A 22532-nucleotide genomic window follows, 5' to 3' on the forward strand; every position below is an offset into this window, starting at 1 on the left:
AAAATTAATTTCCTATCTATGCAGTATGCTATTTCAGGAAGACAATGAACTATCCACCCCAAAAAGGACTGGAATACTAAACTGAATCTTTGTGCTTAAGAGCCTTGTAGGGAATTACCAGATTCTGTACAAAGGTTAATGCTAGGCTACACTAAACGCCCTTCATATAAGTGAATTAAAGTATCCACACAGCTCTAATATCATTAAAGAATCTATCTTTATTTATGTGAATCACTGCTAACTATGTTCTGTTTGCATCTGGCCCATTTTTCTAATAAAATTTTCAGCAAAAGTGGTCAAACTTCTTCATACTTTTTGGAAAGGATCTGAAAATACTGAGGTTTACACTTTGACTTACAACAAATTCTCTATTTGTGGAAGGGGGAAAGGAGGAGAATCATGTAGAGAGAGAAATTTTATAAATCTGACATTTTTTATAGAATTTAAATTTAGTTTTCCTCATAAAAAATAACTTTCAATTTTATATTTTTTTCTTTAAATATATATATATATCTATGTACATTTGGAAACGCTTTAGATTTGAACAGATGTTTCATTTTACTGTGAAGAAACACTTAAAATTCTCTTTTGGAATTTCTATCAAACCAGTTGCGTGGCTTTACAAGGAAAATGTTATAGCTGAGATTACAAAACCTCTCCCCATTATAAGTGCAGAATGGTACATGCTTATAACTGTCTAAAGAATTGTACTGATGAGCTGCTTTGAGTTTCCAATGAGATCCATCCTGCCGTTTCAAAAGCCTCCACAGGAGTCTCTGCAAAACAGGGGAGAGGCAATTTAAAAACATACTCTATCCATATCTTTTCACACAGGGTTGATATTCAGTGCTTGAAAAAATGTGCTAATGAATAGTACTTGGTGAGGAGTAGTTTCTTCCTACTTATCAGGAAGAGAGCTGATAAGAGAGCCTCCTACTACAGTGAGATCCAGAACTGAACTTCCATAGAAAGGCAAACTAGTCCTTGAGAGGAAATTCACTGCTGCATACAGCACACACATAAGATTTGCAAATCATTCAAATACTCGGTTATAAGTCTTATCTCTGATATTGTAAGTAATCCAAAGGCTCTGAGCTGATAGTCTGAAGAGGGGTTAATTTCACTCAGACTGAAGAGATTCGGATCAGCAGATGTCATGTATATCTCATCAGCAATACCAAACTGATTTTGTCTACTCCCAGTGCAGTCTTGAGTCCATCTATCCATTATCTCACTTCTGGCTTTACACAATATTAACTTTTTCAAACTAAGGGGGCAAATAAGGGCCCTATGCCTTAGGCAGGTGTTCTCAGGGTTTCAGATAAGCATGATGAATCTATTGGTTATCATTGTTAACCTGGTATGATTATGAATTACATTTCTTTTTCCTGTAAGATGAGACCTGCACATGCATTCTCTTGAGGCAAGATTTCCTTGAATACAGTTGTGTATTAAGTGTTGGATAGTCTAGTGAATTTTACACACTGAAATAAGTATTTTTTTTAAGAGGGAGTCTCCCAGCAGCTGCTCAAATGAATGCAGTGAGCATAGAATCATGAAACAGCTTAGGTTGGAGGGGACTTTAAAGCTCATCTAATTGCAGCCATGGACAGGTTTGCCACCCGCCAGCTCAGGCTGCCCAGGGCTCCATCCATCCTGGCCTTGAAGAGATGGGGCACCCACAGCTTATCTGGGCATCCCGTGTCAGTGTCAAATCACCTTCTGATTAAAATTTTCTTCCTAACATCTAATTTAAATCTCTCCTTTTTTAGTTTGAAGACTATGTCCTATCACTATCAGATCATGTCAAATCAGTCCTCTTCCCACTTGTAAGCTCCCTTCAAATTCTGGAAATCTGCAATGAGATCTCCTTGTAGCTTTTTGCTCTCCAGGCTGAACAAGCCCAGCTCCCTCAGACTTTTCTTCATAGCAGAGGTGCTCCAATCCTCTGATCATCATCATGGCTCTCCTCTGGACCTGCTCCAACAGCTTCACACCTCTCCTACGCTGGTGGCCCCAGGCTTGGACACAGTACTCCAGATGGAGCTCCCAAGGACAGTAGAGGGGGACAATCACCTCCCCCTCTCTGCTTGCCATCCCTCTTTCGATGGTGCCCAGGTACTGCTGGCCTTCAGGGCTGCAAGAGCATGCTGCTGGCTCATGTCCAGCTTCTCAACCATCAGGTCCCCCAACTCCTTCTCTGCAATGCTCCTCTCAGTTCTTCTCCCAGTTTGTACTCATATCTGGGATTACCTCGACACAAGTGCAACACTTTGCACTTGGTCTTGTTAAACCTCACTAGATTCTCGTGTGTCCACCTTTCAAGTGTGTCCAGGTCCCTCTGGATGGTGCTCCTGCATCTTCTTCCCAAGCCCACAAAGCAGAGACAGGATGAATTTATTAACTTCAGTTACCAAAGCAGCAAATCTACTCTCATCATCTGATCTCTGTGCATGAGTAAGAGCCGTTTATAACAGAAACAGTTCTGAACTGTCCAATGAATCCTTCTAGGCTTTGAACACCAGTGAAAGCTGGAGAAGAATGCATTTCCCAGCTGCCCACTACAATCATGCAAGCATTGACAAAGAACTTATCATGATTAATGTTACTATTCTGAGTACCAATGAAGGACCAATGAAAAACAAGTGATTTGGCAGTTAATACAAAGTGCTACCCAACTTCCATAGACTATATAAATCCAGAGATAGAAGAAACACCTGCTCATGCATTGTTTCCACTGAACACTGCAAGCATTAAACGAGTAGACATATATTTATTTTTTGTCAAGGTTATAAAGTGTGGTGGTGATTTTGTTTTTTATCAACAGGAAGCAACAAGTTTATACTTCTAGAGGAAAATGTGGCTGGACAAGAAAACAAAAGGACAGAGCCTCATTTGTTGTAAAACAGACTCCCCATTTTAACTCTAGGGAAACTATACAAGGGATCTAATCCCTGATCTCATGCCCAGCATACAGAGGCTGTAGCCAATGTTGACACTGTCTCCTCTAGTGAATGAAAGCAGGTTGGGTCCTAACTCCCAAGGTTGGTAGGATTTCTTTGTTGTTTGTATTTATTTTTCTTTCTGACTTTACAGTTATCTGTTAGTGATATTCTCCAGTTGCAAAACTGAATTGAGTTTCTGAAAAGCCTGTATCCCAGGCATGATCTGATCTAAGGTCTCAGTTTAACCTGTGGGTATTTCAAACTGTAGATCAGAAGTCATGTCTCAGTGGACATTTTTTGATGATTACTGATTCCAACAGCAAACATCTGACTTGGTCTTTTGGCTTTATTTAAGTGTTCTTTGTAAAGTGAAGTCTCACTACAGGGATACTACCAAACAAGAAAAAATATATCACACAACAGTTGTTTTTTTGCTTTCATATCTCAAATTATAGTTTGTAATCTTTTTACCTGCTTTCATGGGAATCTGCTCCATATATTTCATAGAGAAGTCTGTATTGAGGAACATGAATTTGTAAGCAGCTATGGAAAGACTTGTGCTCCAGCAGAGAGCAGATATATGCATGAGAGACTGCAAAGGAACACAGGCATCTATATGGACCAGGCTCAGCCCCGAACTAAGTGGATGAACCGGGAGAAGGTAGGGTGAAGAACTCAGCTTTGTAGCAATGTAAAAATAAAGGAAAAAAATATAATCTAAATCACATACTATGAACAAGAACTCACTGGAGATGATTGCTTTAAATACGGCCCTTAAACCTCTCTGCACCATCCATTGCTCTGCAAGATCAGCTTGTTGGGTTTGGGCTTTTTTTTTAATCTTTTCTTGTTGTTTTGTTTTGTGTTTCCATGGGAAGTCATTCTCTAACTTTGCAATGATAGCAATGGAAATATAGCAAGAATAGCAAGCAAACTGCAAAGAAATTTCCAGGCCAAGTCCAGTTATGGAAAGAGCAGAGCTGTTTGAGTAACATAGGTCTTTGTATTTTCCCAAACTTCAGCATTTTTCTAGCAACAGAAACTCCAGCAGGAAATGCTTGGGGGAAAACAGTTCACTAAAACATTTATTCTGTAGGGATGTATGTTTTGCTGTTCTATAAAGAGCTCCTGATCTCCACGAGCTCTGCTAAAGAGGTGTCAGCAGAGCTGGAAAGAGGTGTTAAGATCTGTCCCTCGCCCTGCCAGCCATCACTGACCCCTACTCACAACCACCTGCAGGCTGCTGAGCACCCCTTTGTCCTGCAGCAGCATGGCCATTCTCATCATCCTTCAGAGGTCATGGGAGGAAGGCACAGGTTTGCCTCCGGGCTCCATTGTGCAGTGAAGATATTCACACTACCTCCTGAATGGAAACACACCAAACAATCTATTTTTCCTGAAATAAATCAGCTCACTTCCACTGTTGGTTCTTAGGAGCTTCAAAAATCTTCCTAGGTAACTTAAGTCAATACCTCAATCTTACTTGTTCTCTTGACCTGGATGCCAAACTTTTGTACTATCTGTCTCTTCACTTTATCCCCCAAATATCTCTGATGCACTGCCAGAAGCAAATGTCAGCTAGTTCTTAGATTCATTTAAGGAGCCTGCCATTTTCTGGGAAGTCTTACATCAGAGACAGGGCTCAGCTCATAACAAATTGCACACCTTTTGTTGCTGCTGCTTCTTATTCTCTAAAAAAATTCAGTGGCAGCACAATGAGCCAGGCTGACAGCCTGGAAAACAAAACATCTTCTGCAGCTGGACCAACCAGCTGAATGTGAGATAGATGGGAACTTAAAATAAAGAGACAGAACGTTGGAGTCCTTACAGTTTGCTATAGCCAATCAAAATTTTGCATCTGAATAACAAAGTGAGCCCCTAAGATTAGATCTCCTAGGGATGCTTCAGGCCATATTCAGCAGACAGCTTTAAAAACATTAGCTCATTGGACATAGGGTGTCAAATTTATAAGTGGCTGTGCGAAACATGCATTTGGTTTTATTATACCCTTCCCAAAAATGTGACATTGAGTGGGAGACAGTAAATAATAAAAGCAATAGGCTGGTTTAAAAATGAAAAACATTTTATCATCACAGCTTTTTCACCCATAATATTTTGTGGTCTGTGGCTTTTTCTCTTAAATAACATTGATGATTTTCCACTAGAAATAAATAAATATTTTTAATATAAATTAATTAATAAAGCTGGCACAGGAAATGAAATCAGTGTCAGCAGCTCTGCTCTTGGATCTGGATGCTTCCAGATGTCAGCTTCCAAAAAGTCAGGAACTTTCACCAAGTGGGATCACTCTTGCATTACTGTGTTGCCTTGTGCTTTATGATTACCAAACCCATCTTCTTCTTGGGGCTGCCCCTTGCTCAGCACAGCCTGGTGCTTCTGTAGCTCAGAACAGACAGGCTGTGCTGAGGGAGAGACAGGGGGAGGGCTGTGTGTGTGGCTGTCTGATGCTAGAGTTTGGCTCAAGCCATTCCCAGCAACGTGAGACGTGATCAAAATGATGAAGTACCAAGGCAACATCGCCTTGCGGCTGACAGCCCACATGCTGCCTGCTGCCACACAAATGAACTTAGGAGCATGAGCAGGGGCAAGGCATTTGAATCCGCTGGCTTTTGTCAGTTCTCATCCAATCATCTATTCTACTGACAACATTCAAATGAAATGTAGATTTATTTACTTTTGCACTGAATTTCTTCCTAGTTCCTAAGGTAAAACCAAAGTAGCCATAGAAGATTATGAAACAAGCAATGATTTCCCAGGAGATAACTCATTCTCTCTAGGAACATCTTGTTTTGTTTCCCACAGATGCATATTTTAGATCTGCTTATAAATCTATTTGAACAATTTTTACAAGCTTCCCTTTCAGTCTGTTAAATACTGGTGATGAGGAGGCTGAGGGGAAGCCTGATGGCGGCTGCAGCTCCTCACAGGGAGCAGAAGGCAGCGCTGAGCTCTGCTCTGTGTGACAGTGACAGGACCCGAGGGAAGGGCATGGAGCTGCGTCGGGGAGGGCACCTGGGGATGAGGGGCAGGGCTGCACCAGAGGTGTTGTGTATGGCACAGGCTGCCCAAGGCTGTGGGCATGGCCTCAAGCTGCTGGAGTTCAGGAAGTGCTTGGACAGCACTCTCGGACATTGCTTCTGATTTTTAGGTGGTCCTATGTGAATCAAGGATTTAGACTCGATGATCCTTATGGGTCCCTTCCAACCTAGAATAGTCTATGATTCTATTAATACATTTTCTAGGCCAGTCTGTGTCTTTGTAGTGCCTCTGCACCAACCAGGTAGGATCTCAAATGACATTTTATTCCTGTATCCATGTCTCCTAGCAAACTGCAATATCAAACATTCAGCATTAAGAAGACACAGCAGGACTGAGTCAACATTTGTTTAAAGCCACTGGAAGTAGCTCTGACAATTAGTAGAAACAGCAAAAGAAATTCACCCGTGCATGCACAGAGCCAGCAAGCAGGAAGCATACAGTAAATTTGTCATTCAAGCACAGTGAACTTTAAAGCACTTCCCACCATGAAAACTCAATCTTCTTAGATTTAGATTACAGAGAATCGGCTGGATGCTTTGATTAATATTAACAAGAAGGAGTGTTGAAATAATTAGCAACTTCGCACTTCAGTCCTCTTCCTGCATCTGAAGCTCTTAGAGAGCTTCAGGAACATTCACTTGTGTCTGGCAGGGATACTGATACTAGTTCATCCTTGTTTTAGTGGTGGGAGAGTTGGGGTACAGCTGATACGATGTAGCCAAAGCTGTGGAAGCCTAGGAGTACTACTAAGAGAGCCAGGGTTATGTTGCTAATGTTACTAATTGCTAATTACTCTGCAAATGCACTCAATGCACTGCAATTAAATCCTTTTTTTTTTTTTTTTTTTTCTTTCTTTTTTTTTTCTTCTTTTCTATATAGTTTCTGACTAGGATGCTTCACTTCCAGAATAAGTCATCTTCCCTTCATTTTTCCAGATGATGTTCAGGAATAGCACCTCTTTGCCCATCTTCCTCCACCTACATAATGAGATTAGTCACTTAGCCTTCCTTGAAAAAACACCTGTAGTAATCTTTGATAAATCAGAGTTCATCACACAAGTGGGTTTTCACTTGTTATTCCCCATCACAAACATTTGCTAGGATTTATTTAAAATGTTTGTAATGACATTCCATCGCAACTGCAGTGCACTCAGAGAGGGTTGCCCTTGTGAGCAGAGCTGAGTGATGCTATTACACTGCTAAAAGTTCCCTCTCCAGCATTTTCTGAGGCCACAGAGCCTTTCAAACTTTCTTTCATGGTGTTTTCACAGCAGGGAGCACAGCTGCTGTGTTAACAGAACTCCTCAGGGAGAGCTCTAATTGCCCTTCAGAAAGGAGGAGGCAGAGGAAGAAGTATGGGAGGGGAATACAAAGAGTCACAGCTCTTTCTATGAGGAAAGCAAGTATTGTGTCTCTCCTCCCTCCATGCTGCCTGTGGTGTAACTTCCACATCCTCCTCAAGCTTCTAAGCTGGCACACAACATGGATGCTCCTGTTGGCAGTGCTGCTTACAGCCAGGCTTGGGCAGCATGATGGGATCTTAGGCTGAGGCAGCAGCACTTCAGCATGGATGGCTGCCAGTCTTTACAGTTAAGAGGGCTTTTGCAGTGCCCATTCCTCAATGGGACTTGGGGAGGGTGTGAAAGAACAAAGGACAAGCTTACATGCTGTGATGTCTGGATCACTTTAACTTGTATTTTACCCTAAGATCATTGAGGAGCCAGCTGGCAGCCATTTCCTCCTCTGTATCACAGAGAAGACATGCTGCTCTTTTTCTGACGATTTGGGTTTTCTTTGCTCATGGTTTTGTGCCAGCCAAGTCCAAAGTAAAAGTCTATCTTATTCTTAAATAACCACCCTATTCTTTCCTCATTGAGGATCTTAGTAAAGGCAAAGGAAATTCCACAGGAATTGGTTAAAAGCATCCTGGCAGTGAAATATGATTTATGCCTGGCTTTCTTCAGAAAAAAAACTGTTTGCAGTTTTCCATGTTACTCTTGCAGATACAAAAAAACAGAACATCCATAAAATTAAGACGAATTTGAAGTTTCATACTATTCATGGGTATATGAATCCCACATCATGACATCAAGAAGAGAAAATAAGAAAACAGAAGTGAAACTTACAAAATAGACCAGCACCCTACATCCACAAGTAATTCCACTGAAGTTCAAAGAGTCATAAAATCATAGAAACATTGAAGTTGAAAAAGAGCATCTAGTCCAACCATTAACCCATCACCACCAATATTTCCTCACTCATCATATCCCTTAGTGCCACACTTATACGTTTCTTGAACACCTCCAAGGATGACAATTCCACCACCTCCCTGAGCAGCCCACGCCAGTGCCTCGCCAATCTTTCTGGGAATAAATTTTTCCTAATATCCAATTGCAGCAAGGTACTGTAGGAATAAGGACAGGCAAAACTACCTTGAACAAGCAGTGAAAGAGGCCTTGGAGGCAAAGACACAAAGTTATCTAGAGCTAATCGATAGGTCATAGCTATGGAAAGGAGCTACAGACAGAACAGGTACCACTGGACTTCTTGCCACTTTTGAGTTTAGAGATTGTCCTGTTGTCTCTGTAAATGGATGGTCAGTCTCACTGATCAAATCTTTCACTTTCAGGTTTTATCAGGAAAAAGAGCACCTGGTGACACAGCAACTGCCTTTTTATCATTTCTCCCATTATGCTGACTTCAGCTTGTGGCAGTCTTTTGGTAGCCTTGGGATCATGCCTGCTCTGCCTCAGGAACAGACACAAGGACAGCTAACACAAGCACGTAACACAGAGCTCACCAATTTGTGTATGTGACTTCCAGATCAGAAGGGAACAGGTACCACAGGAGAATACCAATGAAACCTGAAGACTATCTCCTGACACTCCCTGCACACTGCCTCTTTCACAGAACTAAAAACCACAGCTTGACATGCAGTTGCATGGGCAGTACTGTTTACATTCTCTCCTCCACTGTATCAGTTTATCACATTGTTTATCAGACTGCCAATTTATTACTGTTTGTCAGCAACAAATGTCCCCTCCACAGGCTCACCCAAACTCACCACTTTCTCCCTTCGCCCCTTCCTTAATGGTGGGCTCAGAAATAAATATTTAATGGTGTCTCCTCCTTTCTGTCTGTAGGCAGATGATTTCAAACGAAGGTGGAGCTCATCAGAACTATTCACTGGGTTGCTCATGGTGGTCCAGGAGACCCCTAATCTGTGCTGTTCTGCAGAATCCAACGTTTGTCAATTTTGTTGTTTCTCTTTGGGATAAAGGGTGATCCTCCCAGGTTTCCCTTCTTCCCACCCATTCAACTCATCAGCATGTGCATTTGAATTACATCTAGAAGTTTCCTGCTTGTGTTCATGTCACAGCACTCATGCTTGTCCAGCTTCAGGAGGTGGATTTGTAGTCTCTGATTTCTAGTCTATGAGTGATAATTACTATGTTTGCCAGTGCAACAAGGTTTGCATATTCATTGAGAGAGTCTTGCACGGTGGTAAAACAAGCTGGCCCACACCACCACCTGAGAAGTCCTAGAATCAGAGACAGGCTGCAGAACACTGTAATTTTCCACAGGACCCCTGGCTGGGACCAGGGCTGTTTGCTTTAACATCTGTATATTTTCCAGCACTTCAAATCCTTATTAGTGAGTGGACAGCATGGACTATAGACTTCTGGCTTTATTTATTTTTTTCCAATAAAACAGTCTTAATGCAAGTGAAAAAGAGCTTCTTTGTATTAATTTAATTTCTTTTCAAGGCAAATAGCCTCAGTTCTCATATCTCATTGCTGCTGATGAATCCAGAGCTGCTCCAAGTGATGGAAAGCCATTTTCCCATTTAAATAATCCACAGATCTCATGCGTGTATCATCTAGATGGCTTGTAGAAAGGGAATCTTATATTTGCCATCCATAGGACTTACGCTTTTTCAAAATGGATGTCAAAACTTTTCCCATACTGCTGCTTCCGTTAGCAGATTTTACCTGAGCATTTAAATGTTTTTTTGCATCCTTTTTGAGCTACCTGCTCTCACCAAAACATAAGCAGCTTCTAGTGGGATGTCAAATACAATGGCAAGGTTCATTAGCACAAAAATTATGGTAAAAAAAAAAAAAAAAAAAAAAAAAATCTTTTCATCAGAGATGCAGGTCTCTTAAAACAAGCTGCATCATCGCCTTATGCTAACTGAGACAGCAAAGGAGAGGGAATCTTAGACCTTCCTTCAGAAGGGAATCATTTTTTTCTCCTGATGACATTACATTTTCTCCTAATCGAATGGGTTTGTTTTAAGCAAAAATAAAAGCAATAGTAAACATCTATCAAAAGGAGTTTAATTAAAGTGTTAAATACCCTGTCACAGAGAAATCTTTTTTCTCCAGCAATAAAACTCACTAGAGTTAATTATTTAAAGTAATGTATTTGCTTCTCTATGTCTGTGTATAAGAGATTAACATATTAATAGGAATGTAATTATGTTATAAAATTCCTTTTTAGTAGCACCGTGCTTCAAGATGTAATGTTTCAATTGAATCTGATATTCCTCCTCTTTCGTAACCTCAAATGTACAGAGCACAATTATTATCATGGTAAAATAGAAGTTCCGAGCTTCCTATTCCTTAATTTTCTATAAAGGTTGTAAGTTCATCTTGTTGAATGCTTGCAGTATGTTTTCTTGCGAGTCTTGCTGCATAAACATGTTTTTACTGATAGACTGGCTGAATAAGGATGCACAACTTTTTCCTGCATCATTTTAGATGTAAAGCATTAGTCATAAAAAGCTGCCAGAAAGTAAGTTATGAATTTTGTGGTCTTGATTCATTCCACCCAAGACATGAGCTCACATCACCACCAACTCACAGCTGGTTCCTGCTGAGTTCTGGACATAGCTGGATTGGGGAACTGGGCTGCCTCTAGCTGAGATCATCTCCAAAGGGACATTGGTTTGGTCCCGAGCTAATGGTATCTCCACTCAGAAAAAAAGGACAAATCAGAGCTGAAAAAGCCTTCAGTGGTAACGTGGTGGGACCATAGAGCACTGGTAACACTTTATCATATGCCTGAATATTTTGAAGGATAAATTCCTTTTCACTCTTAATGAAACTTTGGGTGAAGTATCCTCAGACAAAGTCCCGGTCTTTTTTTACTTCCTTTCTTTTTCTTTTCTACTCTAAAGCTTCCACTCCTTTTTTAAAATCTGCAGCAGCAATGCATCTTCCTGCAAAGGTCTCATCTCTTCTTGTACATCCTTCGTTTCACACCTGGCAAACCCCCTAGACTGTGCTATTTCCGCAAAGACAGAAGAATTGAGGAAAAGCACTGTATTCTTCTTCAATGCAGGTATGAAAGAGATTTTGCTATTGTTCTTTCTGAAGGTGAAGGCAGATTATCCTTCTTATTCTAAGAAAATTTTCAAAGCCTAAATGCATCAGGTGGGGAAAGTCAAATCCTTTGGAACAAAATGCAAGCAGCCATCATTTCTGCGTATAACAATTCTCTCTCGCACCCATCCCCACCACTCCTTCCTATCTAGCTTTGATCTGTTCACACCATTTGTTCAGCAGTGATTCCACTGTAATCATTCAACACTTTCTAGGGATTACAGCCGTTATTTTCCTCAGTGATCTTGTGTTACTGTCCTGTTACCACTTCAGAAGCTCTCCCACATCTGTCTGAGATCTGTTCTGATGAAAACTTACTTTATTTCTGCAACACATGCAAGTCTCAGCAAAGGTCCCTCCAGATGAAACGAGCTCCAAGTCAAGGACAAGCATGGATGAATTCAGCTGAATGAGGTACCTGTATACCATACAAGCAGATCTGTATGCATGGCAAGGGGTAATACTGTGTCAGAAGGACTGAATGGCTACTACAAGGCTACAGATCCCAGCACAGTAGAACTAAGCTTTCTTGACAGACATATTTTAAACACAAAACCTTGTAAGTTGTAGGAAATCCTGTCAAAGTGTCTAAAATTGGTTTTTCATAGAATAAGAGCAGCAGTTTAAATACCTAGAAGAAAGGGATCAAGGGGATGAGCAAGTAAGTTCATAATGCATCAGTATATCACATGGAACAAGCCATGGCTTCAGGCATAAGGCAAGCAAGAGGAAAATGTGAGAGGCATATGCACTTTCTCAGTCAAAACTTCCTATCAGACAATAATAAGAACAGTTCCTCTGATGTGAGATGCTTTGAAGCTGGTCCAAACTCTCTCAAATATAATTTTGGCAGAGAGGGCAAAGAAAAGATGGAAAATAGAAAACAGGTAAATGCGAAGGGACTGAAATGAAATAGGACATGCCATGCAAAAGTTTCCATCCAGCCTGCTGAAGAGTCCTCTCTACATTTAACCACCACATAGAAAATTTCCCACAATTTTGTCCTCAAGGAAAACTGTTGCCCTACACTCCCTGCTAGGCACTAAAATATCTCATCTCTTCCCTGCAGAAAAAGGAGCACCAGAACATCCATAGATGACTGCTGCAGCACTCAGCCCTCTATAGCTAACTACAGCTTCTTTCCTCTGCTTTTTTTTTTTTTTTTTTTTCAGTTCACATCCTTATCTTTGGGCCCTCTTTTTTTTTCCTCCCCAGAGATCATGGAAATGGATAAGCACACTTCCCATCCTGCTGGGAGCCTTGGAACAGCCCTCTACTTCAGCTCTTTTAGGTCTTACTTATCCCATCTGAGAGACTGCCTGACACTGCTCCCTTTGTACTAAGAGAATTTGGTGCCAGGACAAAGATTCTGGAAAGAGGGGGAGCCTCTGCCATTGATCTCATTTTCAGTACCGAAGTCTGGGCACACTAATGATGTTATAGGCACCCCAAACAATTCTGGCTGCTGGAGGTCAGTCTTTAACTCAGAGGAGAAATCATCAAGAGCAGAGACAGAACATCCAAAAGGTCCTGGGGAGGATGGAGTCAGTAATGCAACTCTGAACTAATTTCAAACATCAGATGGCTTTGGTATCAAGCAAAAGCAGTCAGTTAAACCCATCAGTCAATATCATGCCCAGGATTCAGGAGATAGAGCGAGCCATTGGCAGCTCAGGAGAAGCCTTGCATTTCAAAATAAGCTTTCTTCAGGAAGAATGACTGCTCTAAACTCAGTACAGTAATTTCTAATTTCTCTCTCCTAGAAACAGTGATGTTAATGTAACTTTTATGGAATTGAGCATTCAGTCTTAGATACTGAATTATCATTTCTTTAAATAGCTTTGTTAATCTAGGTTGGTTTGTTTCACTATATGTATGTACAGCATTTAAACTATTAAGCAAATATTTGCTACAATTTTTGTTGCTGTTTTTTAATCCTGGACTGGGAGAAGGTATTCTATATATTTGTATTTTTTGCTTACATTTCAGCATGGTGTTAACACTTTTTTTCCCCCCCTCATGTCATCTCCTTTGAACTCTCTTTGGAGTATTCCTTAAGGCACCAAAGAGCAGTTAGTCCCTGAAGACACGTCAAATGACAAATATCTCTTCAATCTTCAGTGTGCACTACCCTCAGGGAGACAACTTTGAGACATGTGGGCCTCTTTGAGACATGTGGCTCATTGGCCATGGACCTTTTCCCTTCCACAAGGACGTCAGAGGACACATTTCAGAGAGTGTCTTTGAGGGCCAAATGCTGCCTTCATTGAGGCTCCCTTTCTTTCCACTCTTCAAAAGCTTTACTGTATGAACTGTTCCAGGGAGCAGGCCAGGCAGCACACAGGAAGTTCTCCCTCCTTCTCCAAGAGACTTTGTTCCTTTCTCTTTGATGTTAGAGCCAAAACCATGTCATTTGCTATGTGCAGAAGTTCTTCTGACAACAAACAAAGCAATGAAAATAAATAGTTGCAGGCCATACGGTGGACAATTAGTATTCCAAACATGAAATTAATTTGTCCTGCGAATATAGGAACCTTGTAATTTGGTTCACTTTTATTTTATTGTAAGATACAATTCATTTTCTACATGATTTTATGGTTGGATAGAATTCATTAAAAATTTTCCCCAAACTACCTCTATTAAAAAAAAAAAAAAAAAAAAAAAAAAGAATGGGGCAAGATTCTTTCCATTCTTTTCATTGCAAATATTATGCTGGCTATTCCACAGCAAATGAGCCTTAACTCTAATCTACCCACACACAATGCTCAGCCCTGTAGACTTAGATTATTTTTTCTTAAGTTGCATTTTAATTTTCACCACCAAAGATGATATCTGTCTAAAGATACTCAAATACAGACTCAAAAAAAAAAAAGTCTAGCAAAGGCTGCTCAGCCATAGGGTAAAATAGGGTAAATAGAGAGTCTTTCCTCTTTCTTTGTATCACATTTTCAAAACTGTCTTTGAATTCAGTTTTATTCAATTCTGCGCTTTGTCCCTGAGTAAAGATACAATTGTCATCAAAGAGGAAGTGCTTATATGGAGGCTCCTTCAGCTACCCTCTTCTGACAGAAAAAAAAAAAAAAGAAAAAAAAAAAAACAACCCTCCAATCTGTACATTTTTTAATTCACTTTCATGCACTGTTCTGATTCTTTTTTGTTTGTTTTACTTTGTTTTATAGAACTCAAAAAATGTCTCTTATTAATAATATTAGGAATTTACTCTGCAATCTGTTACCACAAAAGGAAAAAAATAAATTCCTTACTATGCCCAGCAAATAAATAAATGAATGAAACATGCCTACGTCTGAAAGTTCTGAAAGTCAATGTGCCTTTAAAGCATTTAAAGTTGTTTATTTCTTCTCTGCCTGAGCCAGCCAGCCTGAAGCACAGCCCTGGCAAGGGCACAGGGCTCAATCTGGATTAGCACAGCCATGGTTGGAGGGGCAGAAGCAGATGGGCACCAGTTCAGTGGTGGGGACAGGAACCCTCATGGCAGGGCAGGGAAGCTGCAGACACGCACTCACCCAGGGGACTGCGCTGTTGGCAGGGGTGGTATAAGCATCACAGATGACTCCATGGTTTGAATAAAGTGAGCTTTCTGCTCCACGATGCACGTCCTCTGTGACTTTGAGAAAGTCATACTGGCTGGCAACCATAAATATTTATAGACATCTTGGTTATATCAGGAGACTTAATGAGTTGCAGCTGGGGGGCTGGGAGTGAAAATGAAGGAGGCTACAAGCTCCAGACCTTTGTTTCCTGTAGTGGGATTTCCTGATGACACAGTACGATGGGGCAGTATGGCCGTCTCTACTCCCAGTGGAGCTCAGTCCAAAGTCACTGGCAGGCAGACATCAAAATACCTTGAGGGATCTGGATTCAGTCTGTTTCCCATATAAGACTCAAAATATAGCAATTGGATCCATGTAAGCGTTGCTGTGCAGCTGATCTCTCCTGTACAATTAGCCTATGACTCAGCTGGTGACTCCAAATCTGCCAGTGCTAGCAGACTTGCTGGGAAGCATTGAACTGATGAGGCTTTGAAACAAGCTGCCCAGAGAGGTGGCACAGCCACCCTTCAAGACGCATGGATGTGGTACTGAGGGATATGATGATTGGGGATGGTAGGTTAGGGCTGACAGCTGGACTTGTTAATCTTAGAGCTCTTCCAAACTTAATGATTGTATGAAAAGCTGAGATCAACTTTAAATCCTTGATTCTAATATTTACTTCAGAATAAACTTCTAGCAGAGAAGCAGGGGGAAAAAAGGAAAAGAATTTCCACAGATATAAAAGGTACATGCTTCTGTCCATGAACTGCTCAGTTCTCATATTCCACATACTTCCTAATGAAAAGAGCAGCATATGTGCGCTAAAATTTTTCCTTCCTTCATTGACTCTATGAACTTCATTCTTTCTCTGAATTAAATAGTCACTTATTTGCCATCAAAAATATGAAATAGAAGCATAACTGGCAAATAAAATCTTTTTCAGGCTTACACAGACAGTTCCTATTCCAAGTTAAATGAATGATTTCAGTTATAGGTTGATGATGAGTAACAAAATAAAAGAATACTCTTGTTTTCTCTGAGAAAGACAATCAGAACGACATTAGCTCTGAAGACCATAAGGCAACTTTATTTTATTCACTGCCAAATGCTGTCACACTCCATTTCTTTGCCTGATCTTTTTTAGATTCAGAACAATCTATATCAACCCCTTAGCCAGTCAACTGCTTTTGTGTTCAAGCCCAGGTATTAAAATAGAAATCCTGAGAATTAAATGGCATAAGCATATCCTAGAAGGTGGTGAACACCTCAAAACAGAGATACTGAGAAAATAAAAACACAGTAACAGCAAAGGTTGCTAGAGTTATCGCTGTTCAACCACATTTCATAGAATCATAGAATGCATTTGATGCATTTTTGCAAATCTAAATATTCCCATAGCATTTTCTGACAAAGAACCTTGAAACTTTACTAAAAATATGATGTAGGGAAACGCAACGGCAAATAACCAGTTGTAAATTACCCAAAAAAGGATGACGGTCACAAGCCAATCAAAGAAAAAAGATTTACTTACCTACCTCAAGGATCAGGATTTGCTGAATACTCCAAAAGGGGAGTGGTGGCAGCCACCTCTTAAATGAGGTTTAGGGAGGGGTGGGTGGAACCTGATACCACCCTTTCCAGTTGCACAGGTGAAAGCAATTCACCTGTGCTCCTAGGGCTGACTGTCCCTTCACCAGGAGCTCAATCGTTGGTTCAGGCCGTGACTTAGCAACTCCCACACAATATGACCAGATTGTTGTAATCGTATTTTGCCATGTTCCAGCTTTGGTTTTGGAATATTACATATTCATGAAGAGAAAGAGGAGCTTAAAAGCTCACAGATTCTCTCCTTGTTTTTTGTGTTTTTTTGTGTTTTTTTGTGTGGTTTTTTTTTTTTTTTTTTTTTTTTTTTTTCTGTTTATTTTTTGTTTGCTTGGTTGTTTGGTTTGGTTGGTTTTTTTTTTGTTTTGTTTTGTTTTGTTTTTTGCTTTCCAAACCATGTTCAATTAAGTTAGGCTTGCTTTTGGAAAACTCAGCTAACTATCACTGACCAACGGAGCAGGAGCAAATCTGTGCTACATATCTGGCATGACTAGAAATGACACAGGGTATTGAGATGTCAGCTGATCTTCCAGATGTGAGGAATGGCCTCACTTGGAGTCGCACTGGTAATAGGTTTACACAATAATCCTTTCACCTTATAATGACGTATCTACAACTACTGCAGGCTGAAAGCTCATCTGCTTATTGCTATCAACAACTGATCAGCTCTCTGGTGAAAAAAAGGCATATGCTGCCTCTGGAAATGTGCAGTCTTATTTATTCAGAAGAGCAAACATACGTAATTTTATTCAAGGATAGGTATAGTTACAGTTTCCAAGTATATTGGATGGTACTGTAAGTATGACTTGAGTGCCTGTAATTTGCCCTCTGCACAAAATCCACATGAGCAGAATTTTTGCCCATTACAATAACGCTAGGGTTTTGCAAGTCTTGCCTTTTCACCTAAGGTAATCTAATTTCCTGGTCTTTATAAATGAAAATGGCATTGCTGTTTCTTCAGTCCATCTGCAATACTTTGCTTACATATTTTTTTCCTCTTTTAATATACTATTTTGACAGCAGCCTGTAGGAAACTAATGTGGTACTTAATTAGGAGTAATTAGAACTCCTAAGTGGCTGCACAGTGGGAATAGAATGGCACAGAATACTGTGAAGACAAAACCTGGAAGAATCCACTGAAGTTGGAAACACATGCTCCTGCTGCAGATCACTAATTCTTTTATACAGCTGCAGTATTGGTATAAGAGAAAGATAAAGGTAGAGAGGCTTTTCCTGAATAGCTGTAGAAAATTTTTCAAGAAACACACTTATTGTACCAAAGCACAAATCCAGTGATGCACAAAAGATATGTTTAGAAGAGTATTGATGATTGTAGGCACAACTACTGAATTTTCTGTGCTTATGCTCTGGCACACACAAGAATACTGTTTTGTTTTATGACTGGATTTATGTACCTATATGTAGGGAGTTATATGTTATTATTACACATGAGGAGATGAACTAAGAGAGGCCATTTCCATGATCCACAAGGATTAGTGTAGTACAGGTGGACATTTTGGTGACTTATTAAAGATGCTAAACTATGAATGTAAACACTTTAGCTGTGTCTCATCATTATGCATAAAGCAAACACATCTAACTAAACATGGTGATTGATAAATACATAGATGCAGATATAACCAGAGGGTACTGGTCAATCAGTATCTGGATAAAGATCAGTGACTAGTGCTGTCCCTAGTCTGACAGGAGTCCGAATTGGAACATATGCTCTTTAGTACCTTCATCAATGATATCGACAGTGGGATTGAGTGTACCCTCAGCAAGTTTGAGGATGACACCCAGCTGTGCCATGAGAGACCTAGACAAGCTTGAGCAGTGTGGCCAGGAGAAACTCATGAATTTCAACAAATCCAAGTGCAGTGTCTTGTACCTGAGTTGTGGCAATCCCCCTAATAATACAAGCTGGGGGATGAAAGGATACAGCACAGCCCTGCCTAGAAAGGACGTGGAAGCGCTGGAGGATGGCAAGCTGGGCATGAGCCAGCAATGTGCCTTTGCTGCCTAGAAAGCCAACTGTATCCTAGGCTGCATCAAAAGAGGTGTGTGTAGTCAGAAGATTGAGGGAAGTGATCCTTCCCCTCTGTTCTGTGTTGGTGATTTCTTACCTGGAGTACTGTGTCCAGATGTGTACAGTCATCAGTACAGAAGAGATGTGGACTTTTTGGAGTGCATCCAGAGGAGGGACACAAAAATGATCCAAGGGATGGAACACCCGTCCTACAAGGATAGGCTGAGAGAGCTGGGGCTGTTCAACCTGGAAAAAAGAAGGCTCGTATTTAACCGATAGTGGCCTTTCAGCATTTAAACAGAAACTTTAAGAAAGAAGGGGACAGACTTTATCAGACTCTGTTGTGATAAGGCAAAGAGAAACGATCTCTAACTAAAAGAGGGGAGACTTAGACCAAATATAATGAAAAACTTATTTATAATAGGAGTAATGAGGTGCTGCAGCAGGTTGCCCAGAGAGGTGATGGATGCTACAACTCTCCAGACACTGAAAGGTCAGGATGGACAGAACTCTGAGCAACCTGATCTAGCTGTATGTATCTTTGTTCACTGCAGGAGAGTTGGACAAGATGAATGTCTTCCAACTCAAACAATTCTATGATTGTACATATTATTAACCACTGGCATTCAAAATTCAAAGGTCTTTGAGAAACTTAAAAGGAGTGATGTGAAATTCAGAAAAGTATTGCACTGAGAAGGTCAAGAGCACTCAGGGCTTGCAGAGGGTTGAGTGGTAGTGGAGGTAGACAGGGGAAGGTAGTGCTCAGCACCTGGGTGTACCTTCCCTGCAAAGATGCAGGCAGTGGTGAGAAGGCTGTAAGGTTGGCAGAAGCTGCAGAGCAGCAGGTGTGAGGAGAAGATATCCTTGGCCACAGAGCTTTCAAGCTGCCCAGCAGGGTTGTCTGCCTCATCAGCAACCAGATTGTTGGCAGTCCAGTCACTTCTCTCTCTGTCTTTCCATTCTCATTTATTTTAGGAAATTTTCCCTCTTATCTCCTGCCCTTTCTCACCTCCTTCTCCAAGCACGTATGAGATACCTCAAAATAAATATTGCTGTTTTTCTCTAGAGACCTGACAGACTTTGTCAGGAATAGCACTTTGGTCTTTATTTAAACAAATGCAAGAGAAAGGATGAAACAGTCAGTCCACAATACAGTCTCCAGCCAGGAGTTAGCGGCTGTTTTTCCCTGGGTTTTAATATTCTGTCAGAGTGGTCAAGCTTCTGCATTCGCGTCTCCTACCCTCCCACAGAGCAGAGAGCACTCGAGAGTATGTGACAGAAATATGTAATTATTCCCAGCTGCATTACCTAAAGAGGGAAATCAAATTAGATTTTCCATTAGAAACAAAAGCCTGCATCGTCATTTGTAATGCTTCTTCCATGTTGGGACTGACATAAAAGAGCATCAGATCACAGCATACTTCTGAAGCTCAGAAAAAAATTAATATTTTTTAACCAATATTAGAGTTCATAATATGTAATAGTTTTGGTGGGTTTTCTTTTCACCATTTCAAGGGAATAAATATCCACAGGTATAACTAAGTAAGAAAGCCTTTAGTTTTTCTCCAGCTGTGTTTATTTCAGTTTTTCTTTTTAGTTAGTTTTGTGATTCTCTTTTTCTTGTACTCCTTATTCACATGGCAGTATCACCAATCATAGTAATTTAAATTTTTTCCCAACATGCTTGAAAAACTTATTTCCAGCCATGCTTTTCTTCTCAGGTTAGTAAATAGAGAAAAATTGTTTTATTCAACAATAGCAAATCTGCATCTTCAACTTCATGTAAAATGTTATACAGAAAAAAATTTCTTGCTATGAAACATGATTTTAAAATCTGAAAAGAAAATAAGGTTTAGGTTTTCAGAAAGGTTCTTTTCTGATAACTTTTGTAAAATGTCAAAACAACAAAAGAAGTTTCAATTTGTGAAGGTTCTTTTTCAAATACAAATTTTTAATTAAAAAGAAAGAAAGACTCAGAAGATCCCATTGTTGTCATTGTTGCTTGCACCACCATTATCCAACTCTGAAACACTTCATACTGCAGGTAAGGAGATTTTCCAAAGAAAATTTTTGTATAAGTTGTCCCTTTTTCATGATTTTCCAACAAGGAAGTGTTCCTTTTTCAGCACTAAATAAATCATTTATTTATTTATTCCAAATATTGTCTGACTTCCATAAGATTCAAAAGAAATTCTAAAAATTAAATTTTTGAGCAGTCCACATATGTGAAAGACCATTTTTCTTTATTTGTTGTTGTTTTGGTTTGTTCTTCATGACAATTTTAGAAGAGAGATATTGAGGTATTCTCAGCCACAAAGAAATCAGCAGGTGCCAGCAGAAAAGGTTGCAATGTCAAAACCTGGGTAAGTGATGGGCAGATATATTCATGCATTTGTAAAGTGAACAGACTGAGGTACTATAGATTCCTCAGTAAGCTTTCTCCTTGTATTAGAAGGATAGTTAAATTTACAGGCACAAATCTTTATAGAATTGTATAATCATGGCTGGAAGGAACCTTTAAGATCATGTAGTTCCAACCCTCCTGCTACAGGAAGGGACACCTCCCACTTAGCCAGGTTGCTCAAAGCCCCATCTAGCCTGGCCTTGAGAACACCTCCAGGGAGGGGGCTCATTACTTCACTGGGCAACCTGTTCCAGTGTCTCACCACACTCACAGTAAAGAATTTCATCTAGGACAAATTTACTCTCTTCCAGTTTAAAGCCATTTCCATTCATCCTGTCACTACCTGCCCTTAAAAAAAAGTTTCTCCCCGACTTTCCTGTAGGCCCCCTTCAGGCGCTGAAAGGCTGCTATCACGCACAGGGGAGGTGCCCAAGCACTCTGATCATCTTCGTGGCTTTCATCTGGTCCTGCTTTTACTGGTGAAGTTGAAGTTTCATGATTTAAAAATACACAAAACTAAGATGAAAAGTTTTCATAAGTTTCATTAAAAAAATATTTTTCTAGAAGGTAGGTAAAGATGTAAGGGTTTTTGTTTGTTTGTTTGTTTTTTTACATCTGTTTGCATGAGCAGCCATGTTGTATATTCAGTATAAAAAATGTCATTCCCGCTTGACAGTTGCACACAAATATATGTGGTAAGAACAGCGCTTTTAATATTTGCCATCAAGCTTTGAAATATTTAAGTCAGCAAAGCAGAGCCAAATTAAGTTGCCTTGTGAGGACTGAAAAATAAGAGTTGTTGAAAGCATATGAGATTCAAAGAGCTTCGGTAGAAGAGAGGATGGGATGGGAATTCCACCACTGCTTTTTTGTCTGTTATCCAGAACAAGGCGAAGCCGTGAGAAAAAATTTCTGTGAGTAATGATGTTTCTCACACGTTCAGACCTGTGAGCAAACAAGCCATCTATCATCCCTCTTTACCAGCTCGGGAGCTCTGTCTTTTGGGTGCCTCCTTACCCCTACAGCCCAGTCAGCATCCTCACCCTCCCCCTTCCCTCCTCATCCCAAGAACACTGCCTATGGGTCACTCCCATTGCCATTCTTTTCACTCGCTATTCCTTTTCCCCAGGTCTTCTGTAGCATCCCGCTGAAATATGGAAATAGCACAGTGATTTCATAATGGCTGTTGATAAAAACTAATGAACCATTGCAGGTACTCAGCCACTATAGCTATAGGTTATCAATGAGCTATTTAATGCAATTGAATCGCTAGCCACTTAAAGCACACATTTTGCATTCTGGCCCACACCCAGCCTGCCTAAACTAATTTCACTTCCTACAGTTGTTACGCAACCAGACATCATGTGAATGTTTTTGTATATTAGCTCTGTGTTTATTTTTTATCAGCTTACATGGCAAAGAGAACCAAGACACAACGTTTTGAGTCTGTTTACCCAGGCTTCATCTAGTGCTGACGGTACACTGAACTGATTGAAATTTTAACAAAGAGATTATGCAAAGAAAGCAAGGGGAAGATGGCATTCACTTGCTCTAT

The 22532-nt window shown here is 40.3% G+C and overlaps 1 protein-coding gene across 1 annotated transcript in view; it reads right to left on the bottom strand.

Annotated features, from left to right (window-relative positions):
• Positions 1-18741, bottom strand: part of LRFN2 (leucine rich repeat and fibronectin type III domain containing 2) — a 231247-nt gene extending 212506 nt beyond the window's left edge. The window contains exon 1 of the mRNA XM_048936009.1: positions 18671-18741. The gene's annotated coding sequence lies outside the window, so the exon portion shown is untranslated. The remainder of the gene's footprint in view (positions 1-18670) is intronic.
• Between the last annotated feature and the right edge of the window lie 3791 nt (positions 18742-22532).

Source organism: Lagopus muta, chromosome 2 (assembly GCF_023343835.1).
Source record: "Lagopus muta isolate bLagMut1 chromosome 2, bLagMut1 primary, whole genome shotgun sequence".
NCBI lineage: Eukaryota > Metazoa > Chordata > Aves > Galliformes > Phasianidae > Lagopus > Lagopus muta.